The sequence below is a fragment of the Peromyscus maniculatus genome, chromosome 3 (assembly GCF_049852395.1).
Source record: "Peromyscus maniculatus bairdii isolate BWxNUB_F1_BW_parent chromosome 3, HU_Pman_BW_mat_3.1, whole genome shotgun sequence".
Lineage (NCBI taxonomy): Eukaryota > Metazoa > Chordata > Mammalia > Rodentia > Cricetidae > Peromyscus > Peromyscus maniculatus.
Genome location: NC_134854.1, coordinates 73,177,460 through 73,190,690, shown reverse-complemented (window position 1 = coordinate 73,190,690; position 13,231 = coordinate 73,177,460). Strand labels below are relative to the sequence as shown.

At 46.5% G+C, this 13,231-nt stretch overlaps 1 protein-coding gene across 13 annotated transcripts in view; it reads left to right on the top strand.

The window, feature by feature from the left end:
• Osbpl3 (oxysterol binding protein like 3) overlaps nt 1-13,231 on the top strand; it is a 185,858-nt gene that overhangs the window by 67,221 nt on the left and 105,406 nt on the right. The window contains exon 1 of one of the 13 annotated variants that reach the window (XM_076566784.1): nt 622-871. The exons of 11 other annotated variants lie outside the window; for them this stretch is intronic. The gene's annotated coding sequence lies outside the window, so the exon portion shown is untranslated. Of the gene's footprint in view, nt 1-621; nt 872-3,955; nt 4,682-13,231 lie in introns of those variants that run through there. One more of the 13 variants, XM_076566786.1, reaches the window with a different exon arrangement.

Below are 13,231 nucleotides of genomic sequence, written 5' to 3'. Positions count from 1 at the left end.
CTACCTAGCCTTACCGTTGGTTTTGACCTGCTGCTTGGGAAGCCAGTTCTGTTTGGTCTCTGACAGCTGCCAGTGTAATGCATTCGAAAGATCCTACAGCATTTGTCCTGATACTCCTGAAGAGTTCAGGGGAGAGGGCAGCCACGGGTGGAGCCGGACCCATGAAGAGCAAACTGATGACTTCTGCCGTGGAACCATATAACACAGGCAACCAACGATAGTTCAGGGGACCGATAAGCGTGCTATGACTGGAATGCCTCCTGGAGTTCTACCACAGAGAAAGCCATGTCCAGTTCAAGAGTAGGGACAGACAGACTCCTCTGAGTTCTTGAGAACTCCTCCCCCTTCTCTCCATTTACCCACACCCATTCTCTTCTAATAGGAGCTATTTATTTAAAAAAAAAAAGTTACAAAGGGGAAGGAGGTGGGGAGGGGCAGAGGGAGAGGAGGAAATGGAAATGACAGCAACAAGATGTCTTAGTGGTCTGGCTGCCTCACTTCCCGTAAATCTACTAGCCTGTGGTGTGTGTGTGTGTGTGTGTGTGTGTGTGTGTGTGTGTGTGTGTGTGTGAGTGTGTGTGAGAGAGAGAGACACCGTTGTGATGTGATAGCAGTGTGGTTGGGATTCCCAGGGGGAGGCAGTTTTGCATTTATACTTTCAGTCAGAAGAGTCAACTCCCACTGTGTTTCTTATCAACACTCACCTGCATCACTGCATTGGACGGCTTAGCCACAGAAGTGCTGCTGGGCGGCCTCTCACACCTCGTCATGTGGCCTGTCACATTTCTCTGACAACTGAGACGCAGTCATCAGAACAGAGAGCGAGCCAGTGAGGAGACTGGTGAGGCGGCTGAGTGAGGGCCCGAGGCTGGTAAGTGATGGGGGGGAAACAAGATGGGGCATCAGAGAAACATTTCAGGAGAAGCCTCACAGCTCCGAAAGGTGACTTCCCTTTTGTTTTCACTTCAGTGGTCTGCCCTTACTTTTGAAAGATCAATAGGAAGCAAAGGTTTCAAGGAAAATGTCAAATATCACCCCAAATCACCACAGTGAATATGTATCCGAAGCACACCTCTCTATAGAGAGATGAATGGAGAAATAACGGAGAAATAAAGTTGACTCTAGACAAAGTCTATGATCCAAAATGAAACTTCTGGTGTGTGTGTGTGTGTGTGTGTGTGTGTGTCTGTTTTACTTGAATTTAACAAAAGAGAAAGAATGCCTGATGTTCTGTGAAGTAGTTCTTTATTATAAGACTGCATTCTCTTGGGTTCAGAAGGGATGGAAACTGCCTAGCCAGTGGGGGGCAGGATGGCCTGAGACCATGGATGTCATGATAAACAGTCCAGTGCCCTCGTGTCCATCCCCGCCTGTTTTCTTCTGTTTGCTACTTGTTGGTTTTAGTGCTGTTCGGATGTCATGTCTTGCTGATGTCGGTGGCTCTAATTACCCCTAGCTACCTCCTACTTCTTATTCTCAATCAATGCACTGTTAACCACTGGCCTTTCTACCATGGCTTATTAGTTTACTAATTTGATGTTTGGTGGATTTCATTTTTTAAAAGAATTTTTGACTGTGTTATTCCCTGAGTTTGTGAATTCTTCTTTTTTTTTTTTTTTTTTTTTTTTTGGTTTTTCGAGACAGGGTTTCTCTGTGTAGCTTTGCACCTTTCCTGGAACTCACTTGGTAGCCCAGGCTGGCCTCGAACTCACAGAGATCCGCCTGCCTCTGCCTCCCGAGTGCTGGGATTAAAGGCGTGTGCCACCACCGCCCAGCCAATTCTTCATTTTTGAGGATAGTCACTCATATTTGTTTAGTGTAGAGGGTGGAACCCAGGGGCCACAGGCATGCTGGTCAAGTACTCTACCACTGAACTACACATCCCCATCCTTTATTGACCATATTTGGAAAGATTGTCTTCTAAAGACAGTTTATCCTCTTTTATAGGGTGCCTGTTTTGAATGAGATTTTATTTTATTTTATTTATTTTATTTTATTTTATTTTATTTTATTTTATTTTTTAGACAGAGTCTCATGTATTCCAAGCTGGTCTTGAACTGTCTATGTAGCTGAGGGTGACTTTGAACCTCTGATCCTCCTGTCTCCACTTCCAGCAGAGTGTTAGGATTGCAGACATGCACCACCATGCCTGGTATAGCCTGGAATATATGTGTATGTGGGTAGACAAAACCCAGGGCCTTGTGCACGAAAGGTAAGTTCCCTGCCAATTGAGCCATATCCTTAGTCCATTGATGGGGAAACATCTAAGAGTCAGTAGTGGAATATAGATTGAGCAGTGGCTAAAAGAAAATTGGATTGGAAATTGGGCACCAGATTATGGAAAAATTTGGATGTTGGGAAACGGGCTGTTTTCTTGGTGAATTTGTGTCTGCCACATCAAATGATGCCTGTTGGGCAGCTTTCTGGGTGTCCAGGACTATGTAAAGTGCCTAGGGATCCTTGTCGGGCACCTTGCCCTTCTCCTTGCTGTAAAGACTCTTGGCTGGCCAGGGCAGGTTTTTGTTGCCATCTGAAGATAATGGAAAAGGGTAAATATTTTCATCCACCCCCACGTTGGCAGCTGGTAATTATGGTTTCAACTGACAAATTTTGTTGTTGTCTTTGTTCTGGAACACAGTCTTGCACCTTGGATTGCAAGCTGTTGTCTTAATTATGCACGCTCTTTAGAGAACATTCTGAAATGGCCCGTGAATGCCATGCTTTTTTTTTTTTTTTTTTTTAAATATTTCTAAATAGCTTTTGTTATCTCTGTGTTGACAGAGCTAGAAGTACCTGTGAGTGTTTGGGGGACTTATTAGTTAAAATCTCTGGCTGCCACACGGAAAACAAGTATCATGTTTTACCCTTTATTTCATCTGAACTCTCCAGTAAAGTAAATGGGAAAGAAAATTGCCTGGGTGTGAATTAACACTTGAAGATTGAGCCATTAGAGTTGGCCGTGACTCAGCAGTGCTCAGCCATTGGCTGTGTCAGAGGGAGAGAGGTAGAAGCTTGCAGGGGTGTCCCTGTGTTCTCATTTGTGCAAACAACAACAACAACAACAACAACAACAAAAAATAACCCAAAAGGAGAGTCGGCAATTGGCTTAGAGTGCTGTTTTAAAACTGTCTGCCTAGAATTTAAATGATTTTAAATTGTACTAAACATAAATGTAGTGCGTCGTCGCATAGGCCCCGTATCCAGAGCTCAGTGGATGGCCAGGGTGCCTCTAGGCTCCAGTGTCCGCATCACTGGGGTCCTGCTGGGTAGCCCTGGCCCACACATAGGGCTTGGCTTCCTAGCCTGTGTGGTGTTCGCTCTGTTCTGACGAATGGCTCTCCATCAATTCCCTTCTTCCCTTGGCTTCATCTGTTCCACCCAGGGTGACACCATGAAGCTCTGCTTTCCCTGTGGCCCTGTTGGCATCCTCTGAATTCAGGGCACATACAGCCTTCAGGGTTTCCTGGCAGGGGGTGGGACTAGATCACTGCAGTACAGGATTTACTAGATAACCCTCAGCCAAGGCCTGCATGTTCTTCCCAGAGGGTGGAATGGGGATTTTGACTGGAGTTCACAATAGAATTGTTCTTTACAGTGACTTAAATGCAGTCCTCACTTAGAACTTCTGCTTCCGCTCCGTATTTCCCTGTGACTTTAGTCCTTACTGGGAAGGACAGAACTGGGTTCTCTTCTTTGTTGTCCCCTTACTGACCAACCCTGATGTCTTAAGACATTTTTTCGAAGGCTCAGTTGCTAGTTGGGACATAAACTGTTGTGGAGGTATCTCTACGTAGCACTTGACAGACGTGGGATCTAGTCTAAAGATAGCTCTAAGGGTCCTGCTTTCCACGTCATCGTTGTACCCAGTCTTGAATTTCAGTTTAATTTGTGGTCTGTCAGTCACTATCAGAACATGCTCACTTTGATCTGCCAATGGGTCCATGTACTGAAACATGTTTGCTTCTTCACCTAAGGGACTTATATTGGACAGAAGTGGGGCCTGTGGTTGATGGCCAAGGAGCTCTCTTCAGAGTTTGACCCAGAAGGCAGGAGTAGGCTGCTCCTGGTGGAAGAAGCCTGATGGTCTGTGGTGAAGAGAGTGGGCGTAGCTGCCCACTTACATATAATCTGTATGGTTCCAGAGTCTCATGATCTCCACTTGCCCAGCCTAGAGGCCTGCCAGGGATGCTGGCCTGATACTAGATAGTGCTGTGTAACAAACATCCCAGAACTTCGGCAAAGCTACATAGAGATGAATCTCCAAGCAAAATGTTTTATTTTGGAGTAAATAGGACTTAGAATTGCAGTCATCAACACATGTGGAGGTCAGAGTGGCCTCTGGCATGTCTAGAGAACAAAGGCAAGGTGGCAGGATGATTCAATTTGATTATGAAATGTCCCTCATGGGCTCATGTATCACAGTTGGTCCCTAGCCAATGCTGCCACTTTGGAAAGTTGTGGAACCTTTAGGAGGTGGGGCCTCGCTGAAAGAAGTAGGTTGCTTGGGCATTGAGGTCTTGAGGGTTGTAGCCGATTGTGACTTCCAGCCTGCCTCTCTGCTGCCCGCTGAGCTGAGTCTCTGAGATGTGAACAGGCAAGCAGCCTCAGGCTCCCACTGCCATGGACCCAGCCACTTTAGCTGCCATGCCTTCTCCACCTTGATGGACTGTACTGTCAAACTGTAAGTCAGAACAAGCCCTTCTTCCTGTAAGTTGCTTCTCGTCAGGTGTTTAGTTCAGCAATAGGAAAAGTAACTATTCTAGAAGTTTGATTAGGACAGAGAAATCTAAGTACATTAGTTTGAAAGGAAGTTTATATGTATTTCCAATGCCGGAGGAGCTGATAAGCACTGCCAGGCAGGTAGTAATGGTCAGAATATAAAGCTTGTTTTAAGGTCGGAATTGACAGTTCCATTACCAGCTGCTAAGGAAACAAGAGTCTTTTTTTGAAGACAGATTTCACTATGTAGCTCAGGCTGGTCTCAGCCTCCTGAATGCTGCTGGGATTATAAGTATGCACCAACGTGATGAGTAAAACGTTAGTCTTCAGATAAAGCTGAGTGTGGTGGCACATTCCTGTAACCTTGAGTGTGGGAGGCAGAAGGGTTCTTGGTTCAAGGCCAGTCTGGGTTACATAATGAGACTCTATCTCCAACAAAACAAACTCCCAGTTTTCTGTGGTGGAGTGCGGTAGCAGGGCAGTTCCTGGAACAATTGGCGGGAACTCATTTTATCCGTGGCCTCTTGGTGCCGTTTTAGATGGGTATGGCGGGATGAATATTCTCCTTTCTGTGGTCGCTTCCTACAGGTTGGTAAGCTACAAGAGTGATGACATCTCCTTCGCCCCCGGATCTACAATTTGGGCAGGACTCAGAAGGGCTGTGTTCTGTGCCATTCAGGGTCCGCTGGTACTCTGGGTCGGCTAGGGACTGTATCATCGGACGACTCGCTCATTCACACATGTTCACATGTGTGTGGGGTTGATGCTGGCATGAGCTGGGGCTGTCTCGGTTCGTTTCCAGATGGACCGTCCCTTGTGTTGCCTTTATACTGGCTACCCCATACACGGTGGCTGGAATCAGAAGTGTCCGCCCGGGGTTTCATGCGTGGTCCCTGGTTCGTGGTGTTATTAGGAAGGGTGAAGTCCCTTTAGGAGGGCTGGTGGGAGTGGGTAGGGCTTGGAAGGTGGGCCTCTGAACGTGTCAGCCATCACTTCCTCTCCTTTCTGTGCCGTGTGGACGGTAGCTTCTGCCACTCTTCCTTTCCCACTGTGATGAACTGACATCTTTCAGAAATCATGGGCCAAAGTAAACTTCACACCCGATTAGTCCTCTGGCCCTGCCCCATCAGGTATTTGCTAGCAAGGAGTGAGTGAAACTAACACAGTAACCAAGTAACCAGTTACAGTTAACACAGTAACCAAGGCAAAGCGTCTTGGTCTAAGATGGCAACTGTGTTGCCATTCCTAACAAGGTCTTGGAGGTCACAGGGTATCATCACTCCTGCTTTTCTAGCAACACCAGGATCAAGGGGACATCATATGAGTGAGGTGGCATATATCCCTGTCACCAGCATGTGGGAGGCAGAAAGACTGCAGGTTCAAGGCCAGCCTGGGTTACATAATGAGGCCATCTCAAACCAAACCAAACCGCAGTGTGTTTTGGTTGCTATACAAACAACCCGCTGGCTACCAAGCCCGTGCCGTGGTGTAGAAACCCAAGACGAAATGAAAAGGGAGCCAGAGCACCCGCACCGTGCACCTCGCACACTCCACTGCAGAGAGGAGAGCGTCACCAGCTGCACTCTCGGCGCTAACGGAAGGTGCTTCTAGAGTCTTCTTAACTTTTTGGCTCTTAGCTGCCAAAATCCACTCCAGGTTTTTCTTCTGCTTTGTTCCGCCTTTTCCTTCTATTTCTACTTCCTTCCATTTTCTTCCACCCCAGTTTGAGCACTTTAAAAGCATCTCCTGTTCATCGCTTCTCAGCTGTCCTTCTGCTGAGTGTAAAACTTGCTCTGTGGCTCTTTCTCGCCACCTACATTCAACACAGTTGTGTTGCCTTCACAAGGTATGGCTTATTATGGCCCTGGCAATATCGGAGCAATACCTGCACCGTACAGCTCAGGAGCTTCCATTCCCAGAGTTTGCTTCGAGCTTAGAGTCTCAGGTGGGCGGAGAACAAACGTGAAATGTGTATACCTGATCCGTGACCCACTGGGGTATCTAGTTTCCCGTTTGAGCACTTGCAATAGAGGATTACTCATTGAGGTTTTTACGTCTCCACAAAGATGATAAGGACGTTTTCATAGGTGATGGAGATGTTTTCAAAAGTGTATGTATGTTCCTTCTTTGTAGTGACTCCGTTGGTACTCTTGTAAGTTAACTAATAAAAGGCAGCTTGCAGTTGCCGATTGTTAAAACCCTGTCCTGCTTCCCCTAAGCAGGCACCAGTAAAGGGAGGGCAGAGCCACCCACTGATACAGTTCAAACCACCAGATGCTATTTTGGGTCCTTGGGTGGTGCTCTCTCTTCTTACCCTTTAAACTGCTAAGTCACATCCTGCTTTGCATTTCAATTTGCTATAAATTAGATGCCGCAGGCATAGGTCTGGCATTAGACACGCAAGTGAAATTAAGCACCCCGGGAAGAGAAGGCAGCTCAGTGAGTAAGTCTATCCCCTCTATGTGGAAGACCACGTGAGCCTGCAGCCCAGCCCTCTGGGAACCTGAGACACAGCCAGGGGAGCTTGCCAAGCTCATCTTGCTCTCGATCCCATCCCCAGGGGATCTGGAAGAATCAATATAAAGTGTGGCCAGACTTGAGGGGTCTTGTAGCTTACCACGATGACCCTGTCCTGAAGCCAGGTTTGAGAAATGTCACAGGAAGTGGCCCAGCTCCCGCCTTTGCCCTGCACATTCTTTTCCATTTAGCTAGGTCCCACCCCGTCTTCCAGACTTCCACCTAGAACACCTGCCAGCAGCCGGTGTGCTCTGCTTTCTTTCACACATGCGCAGCTTCTTTCCTTCATCAGAGTGGTCTCACCCTGGAATTGCACTTGTATTAGCTACTTTCCTATGCCGAGGGCTGAGTGTGGCCGTGTGCCCCAGCTGGTGTTTGCTCCATGCACCATGGATGGATGTTTTCCCAGGGTGGTTGCTCTCTTTCGCCTTCCTGTCTTTTACCGTGACATCCTTTATTATTCCATGGTGCCCCATACATACCTCTTTTGTTTATTTCTTTGTATGTGTGTTGTGTGTTTGTGTGTGTGCAGGTATGTGTGCACATGCATGTAAAGCCCAGAGGTCAGTGCTGAGTGTCTTCTTCAAGCACTCCATACCTTATTGTTTTGAGACAGAGTCTCTCACTGAGCTTGGAGCTCACAAGACCCAGGGGTCCTTCTCTGTCTGCCTTCCCAGTGTGAGGCTTACAGGGGTGTGATGCTGTGATTCTTAACATAGACACTGGGGACCGAGCTAAGGCTTATTCCACGTTACTCATTGCAGTATCTTCACAGATCCTGTTTTGTTTTGTTTGTTTGTTTTGTTTTGTTTTTGAAGACAGTCTCATTGTGAAGCCCAGCATGGCTTCAAACGAGCAATCCTCCTGGTATACCAGACGGCCTGGCCTATAGGCTGGGCCATCCCACCCAGCTTCACAAATGTTTCCTTTGAGATATGGAAAAACAAGGGGTAATAACCAAAATTATTAGGAGGAAGAGGAGAATGGTCCAGTCTTGACTCTTCCATTCAGGTGTTAGAGGCACCGTCATTCAGCCTGGGACTCCTCTCCTCCAATCAGAATGTTTAATCATCCTCATCTGTTCTGGCTCCTGGGACCACGTGGGTGATCCATGCAGCAGGAAGGATGCTGGTCTACTGGAGAACACATCTGATTGGAGGGATGGATCTTCACTGTTGACCGAGGAGTAGATCTCCACTGTCAGCCCTATTCAGAAAATGTGGGATTATTTCAGGCAAGCATGATATACACCTAGAACTTGAAAATTTTTCTTATTCAAATAATCTCATCCCCAGGGTATCCTATTTATGGCCTAGAAGCCAATTAGGGAGAAAGTGGCTGGTACTTCCAACTGAGGGCCACAGAGGTAACTCGAGTCCTAATTTTAAGGGATGCTTTACCTTCATAGGGCTGACATCATTTGTGCTAAATCTGTGAGACTCAAAACTTAAGTGGCTTTAATAGGATTGAATTCTGTTTCTCTCTCATTGACTGTCCAGATGCAGTTACTTCTGTGCTGGGATGGTGACCAGAGGCAATGGTTTTCATTTCTAGACCTAGCCCTGTGTCCTGGTAGGAAATGGATGGACCAGAGGCACCGAGTGGTTTCTACCGCAGTAGACTGTGGACTGGAAGTTGCCCTGAAGGGTGTGCAGGAAACTGTAGTCCGTAGCATCTGACAGGCCATGAGCATCAAAGGGCAAGTGTGCTTGCCAGGAGGTTTGCTGACCTGATCAGCTGAGTGGAAAATTGGTAAGAAGGAGGAAGGACATTCAAACGTGATTGAGTGGAGAATAATGTGTACAAGGAAGGAGAGGACTGCAGATGTCCTGGGAGCTGTGCATCCCTAGGCAGGATGTAGATGGTTTTAGAGACGGCAGATCTCAAATGAATGTCAGATGGGTTGCGAGAAGGAGGGTCAATTGCTAATTTCCCACTGTAGGTTTCATTCTGCCAATTCCTGAGAAGCTCCTAGCTTTTTTTTTTTTTTTTTTTTTTCTGGTTTGTGTCTTTAGAAGACTGAGAAAATAACATAGGGGCTACGTCTTTGCATTTCAGCCCCACAGAGAAGCATTGACCAGAGACATAAAGTGGCAGGGAGAGATGATGAGCTCAGTAAAGAAAGATGCTTTAGACATGGCTGAGTACTCTACATTTCAGAGAGGTCACAGAAAAAGGAAAGGGGGCATGAAAAGGAAGACATATCCACGAGACTCTCTAATCCCCAGTCTAACCTGGAAGGATTCCAGTGGACAGGAAGTGGGGCATGCGCCTGTGGGAATACATGTGCCCGCACGGAGGATGTATTCCCCGCTCAGCGAGTCTTGATACCCATCTTTGTAAGTAACTTTTCTACAGAGTGTAAAGACAAATAAAATGCAGTCTCTAAGTGGGATGTACACCAGCATCTAGCAGTCAGGATGCAAAGTGTGACTCAAAGTACAGGAAACATGACTGATACTTTCATAGACCAAAAGTAAATCTGGAGTCCAAAAGGGAAACAAAGCCATTTGGGGATAGGGAGCGGTGGATGGAAGGTTTCGTGGAGAAGGTGCTGGCTCACATGGTCCGAGGAGGAGGATATCTCTGCAGATGGGAGCTATCAAGTGGGTGAGGAGGAGTTCCGTGAAGATAGATGAGTGAGGATAAAGGGTGCAATGGTGGGAAGATTGCATACCATGAGCTTTTATGAGTGTGAGCTTCTGTAGATGGAGTCTTGGTAAGAGCAGCTAAGATATAGTGGATTCGCATCTGCCAAAGACCAGGCTTGGTGTTTCAGTTATCCTAGAACCTTGTGATGCTTTCCTGTGGTCAATACCTGTTTCCAGGTGGAAAAAAACAAAAAACAAAAAAAAAAAAACAAAAAACAACCCACACGTTTAGTAGTGTCCATTCAGTGTCCAAGACCGAGAGTCCAAAGCCTTCGATATAGCTGTGTTGAGACAAGTTTTACATGGTGGCCTTGCAATTTCTACTCATCCTCTGTGCATTGGAGCAGGAGAGAAAGCCTGGAAGGTGAATAGGACACCAGGCTATAAGATGCAGTAATGAGAGAAAAAGTTGAGTCAATTGCAAAGCCTCATGGGGGTCAAAAATGGATTGGTAGTTTTGAGAATAAAAGAGTATGAAGCCAGTTGGAGGTGGTGAGTGTCAGGGAGAGCTGTACTCTATGGTATTGGGGGGTCTGGGAAAGGGAGTTTGTTGGGGTGAGGAGGGGTGGTTGTTTGGGAAGTCAGGAGGTTTGATGGTGGAGGAATCAATGCATGGTCACTCAGCAGGCAGTGTTCTGGATGGAAGGGAAAGGGCTGGGTGACAGCTGCCTCTCAGAAACTCTGGGCGTACGTAAGATTGCCAAGAGTGGAATCTTATAGAAAGAATTCATTAGGACAAAACTTTAGTAAATGCCCACGTGATTCGAAAAGAAAAAAAAAAGGAACCACAGGAAGAGCTGCTTGGCTCTAAGAGGATAGTCACCTCTACTTCCCAGCAGCATTGCACACAATAGCAAAGGTGTAGAAACTACCTAAGACCCAGAGGCAGGTGAATGCATCAGGAACACAGTGCTGGTGTGTGGCCTATCATAGGAACAGAACAGTCTTATAGTAGGCAAAAATGTGTCGTGTGTTATGTGAAATTGGCCCGTTACCGAAGGAGGAATACTGGGCGACTCCATTAACGTAAGATGTGTACAATAATTGCACTCATAGAAGTGATGGTTTCCAGGGCCCGAGAGGCGTAAAAAAAGTAACTGGGAAAGTTACTGGTGGCTACAGAGTTGTGATTTTGCAAGGTAAGTTCTGGAGATCTGGTGTGCAACCTTGTACTTATAGTTAATAAGCCTGTGTGGTACACCTCGGGCCTCCTAGTTTCACATCAAGTATTCTGACCACAATAAAACTAAATACACAAAACATATTAGGTATTATACACACATACAAATATGTGTTTAAGAGGAACTGGAAAATCCCCTGCCCAGCACACAATCTGGGAAAATCCCGGGATCGTTGTACAGGCATGCTAGAATCATATCTGTGAAGCTAATGTTTGCAGTGAGCTGGGCCCACAAGAGGAGAAGTCTGAATGCAGTTCTACAAGCCTGCAGCCCAGACCCAGGCCATAAACAAAAGCTTCCGGGCTGGGTTCCTTTTCTTCACAAAACAGTGAATCAGGTTTTTCTAACCTCCCTCTTTATCCATCTTTTTGTCTAAGGAGAGCTAATTGGAAAGCACAGGCTGAGCATGGGGAACGTCACTGTGAACCCACCATGTTGGGGCAGCAGGAGGCAGGTGCCCAGCGGAGTCAAGGGATCCAGAGTTAGTTTGGCCCCAACACACAGCAGAGGACAGGATTCCCCTGATCTTCTTGGGAGCTGGATGGAGAACCACTGGATAACGGTGATTGAAATTGGTCCCAGGTGCCCTGATGTAGATGGCTGCAGGGAGGATTGTTAGAGAAAGGGACTTTCTGAAAACCCAGACTAATTATTCTCAACCCTGGCTGGGCATTGGGATCCTCAGAGATTTTATAAGAAGACATTCCTACCTCAGTTTCACCTTGGAGGAGTGGCTGGTGTGGCTAGAGCTTCCAAGGACACTGGCCAGCATCCAAGGGTGAATCCTAACTGCACAGAGTTCGGTCCATCCATTTCGAAGAATGTACTCTAATTCAGCAGGCCAACTGCTCACACTTAGGACAGGGATCAGTTTGGGTATTGCTTAAGATGTGCACAGTCAACCTAGTTTCGTTATCTGGTTATGTTATTAAGTCATCAAAATGCCACAGATACAGGACTCTTATTTCTTCAAGCTTAAACCTGAGGGTTGGAGGGGGAGACCTGTTTCCCTGGCCAGGAGGGAAAGATTTCTCAGTACCATAGAGGTGATTGGGTACTGTGGAATTTGAATAAGAATGGTTCCTATATATGAGACTTCCATAGCCTTATATATGTGAGTGGTTAGTCATCAAGAATGGCACTATTTGAGAAGGATTAGAAGGTGTGGCTTTGTTGGAGGAAGTGTGTCACTTAGGCGGGGAGGGAGGATTTAAGGTAGTAGCCTTGGCCCATCTCAGAATTCTGTGTTTTGGTTTTCTGGGGAAGGCTTGCCTCATGATTTAGCGAACAGGTGTTGGAAGCATACAGAACTGATATTTCTACCCATGGCTTAGAGCAGTAGTTCTCAACATGTGGGCAGTGACCCCTTTGGGAATTGCATATCAGATATCCTGAATATCAGATATTTGCATTACAATTTATAACATTAGCAAAATTATAGTTACGAAGTAGCCATGAAATGATTTTATGGTTGGAGGTCACCAACATGAGGAACTATATGAAAGGGTTGTAGGGTTAGGAAGGTTGAGAACCACTGGCTTAGAGAGTGGATAAACAGGCAGCCAGAATGATGTGCCTTGGAATGGTGTCCAGGGTCTCCTCCCGCCTCCTGAGAAATAAATAGCAGATACTTAGGAGTTTATGCTGAAGAGGTAATGTCAGTCTGTGCAAGTGATGCTTGATTGTGCATCGAAACCAGCTGGAGGACGGGGTGGACCAGGCCCTTGAGTTCTACCCTTGTTTGAGATTCTGTAGGCTGTGGTGGGGTCTGGGACTGTACATTTCAAGTAAACTCCAGAGCGAGGCTGATGGTGCTAGTCCCAGGACCGACCTTTGAAAAGCACATGTCTGATAGAACACAGGAACACCTGCCATCTCACAGCCGTGAAAGGAAAGTCTCGGTCCAGAGTAAGAGAAGAAGGCTTGAGAATACCAGCCATGTGTCTTAAAGAGTGCATACATAAATCTCCCTGGGAATGTGTTAAACAATGACCATGACTCTCAGAACTCTCCAGAAGCGGATCAACATTAGCACAGTGGAATTTAATAATGACAGTGGCATGAGAAGATGGTGAACTCTTAGATGTCGGTTAAAGGAAGTAAAAGAGACTTGTTCAGGAGAAGCAAGCCCAGCTTCTCAGTATTTCCCCTTGGTTGCCAGTC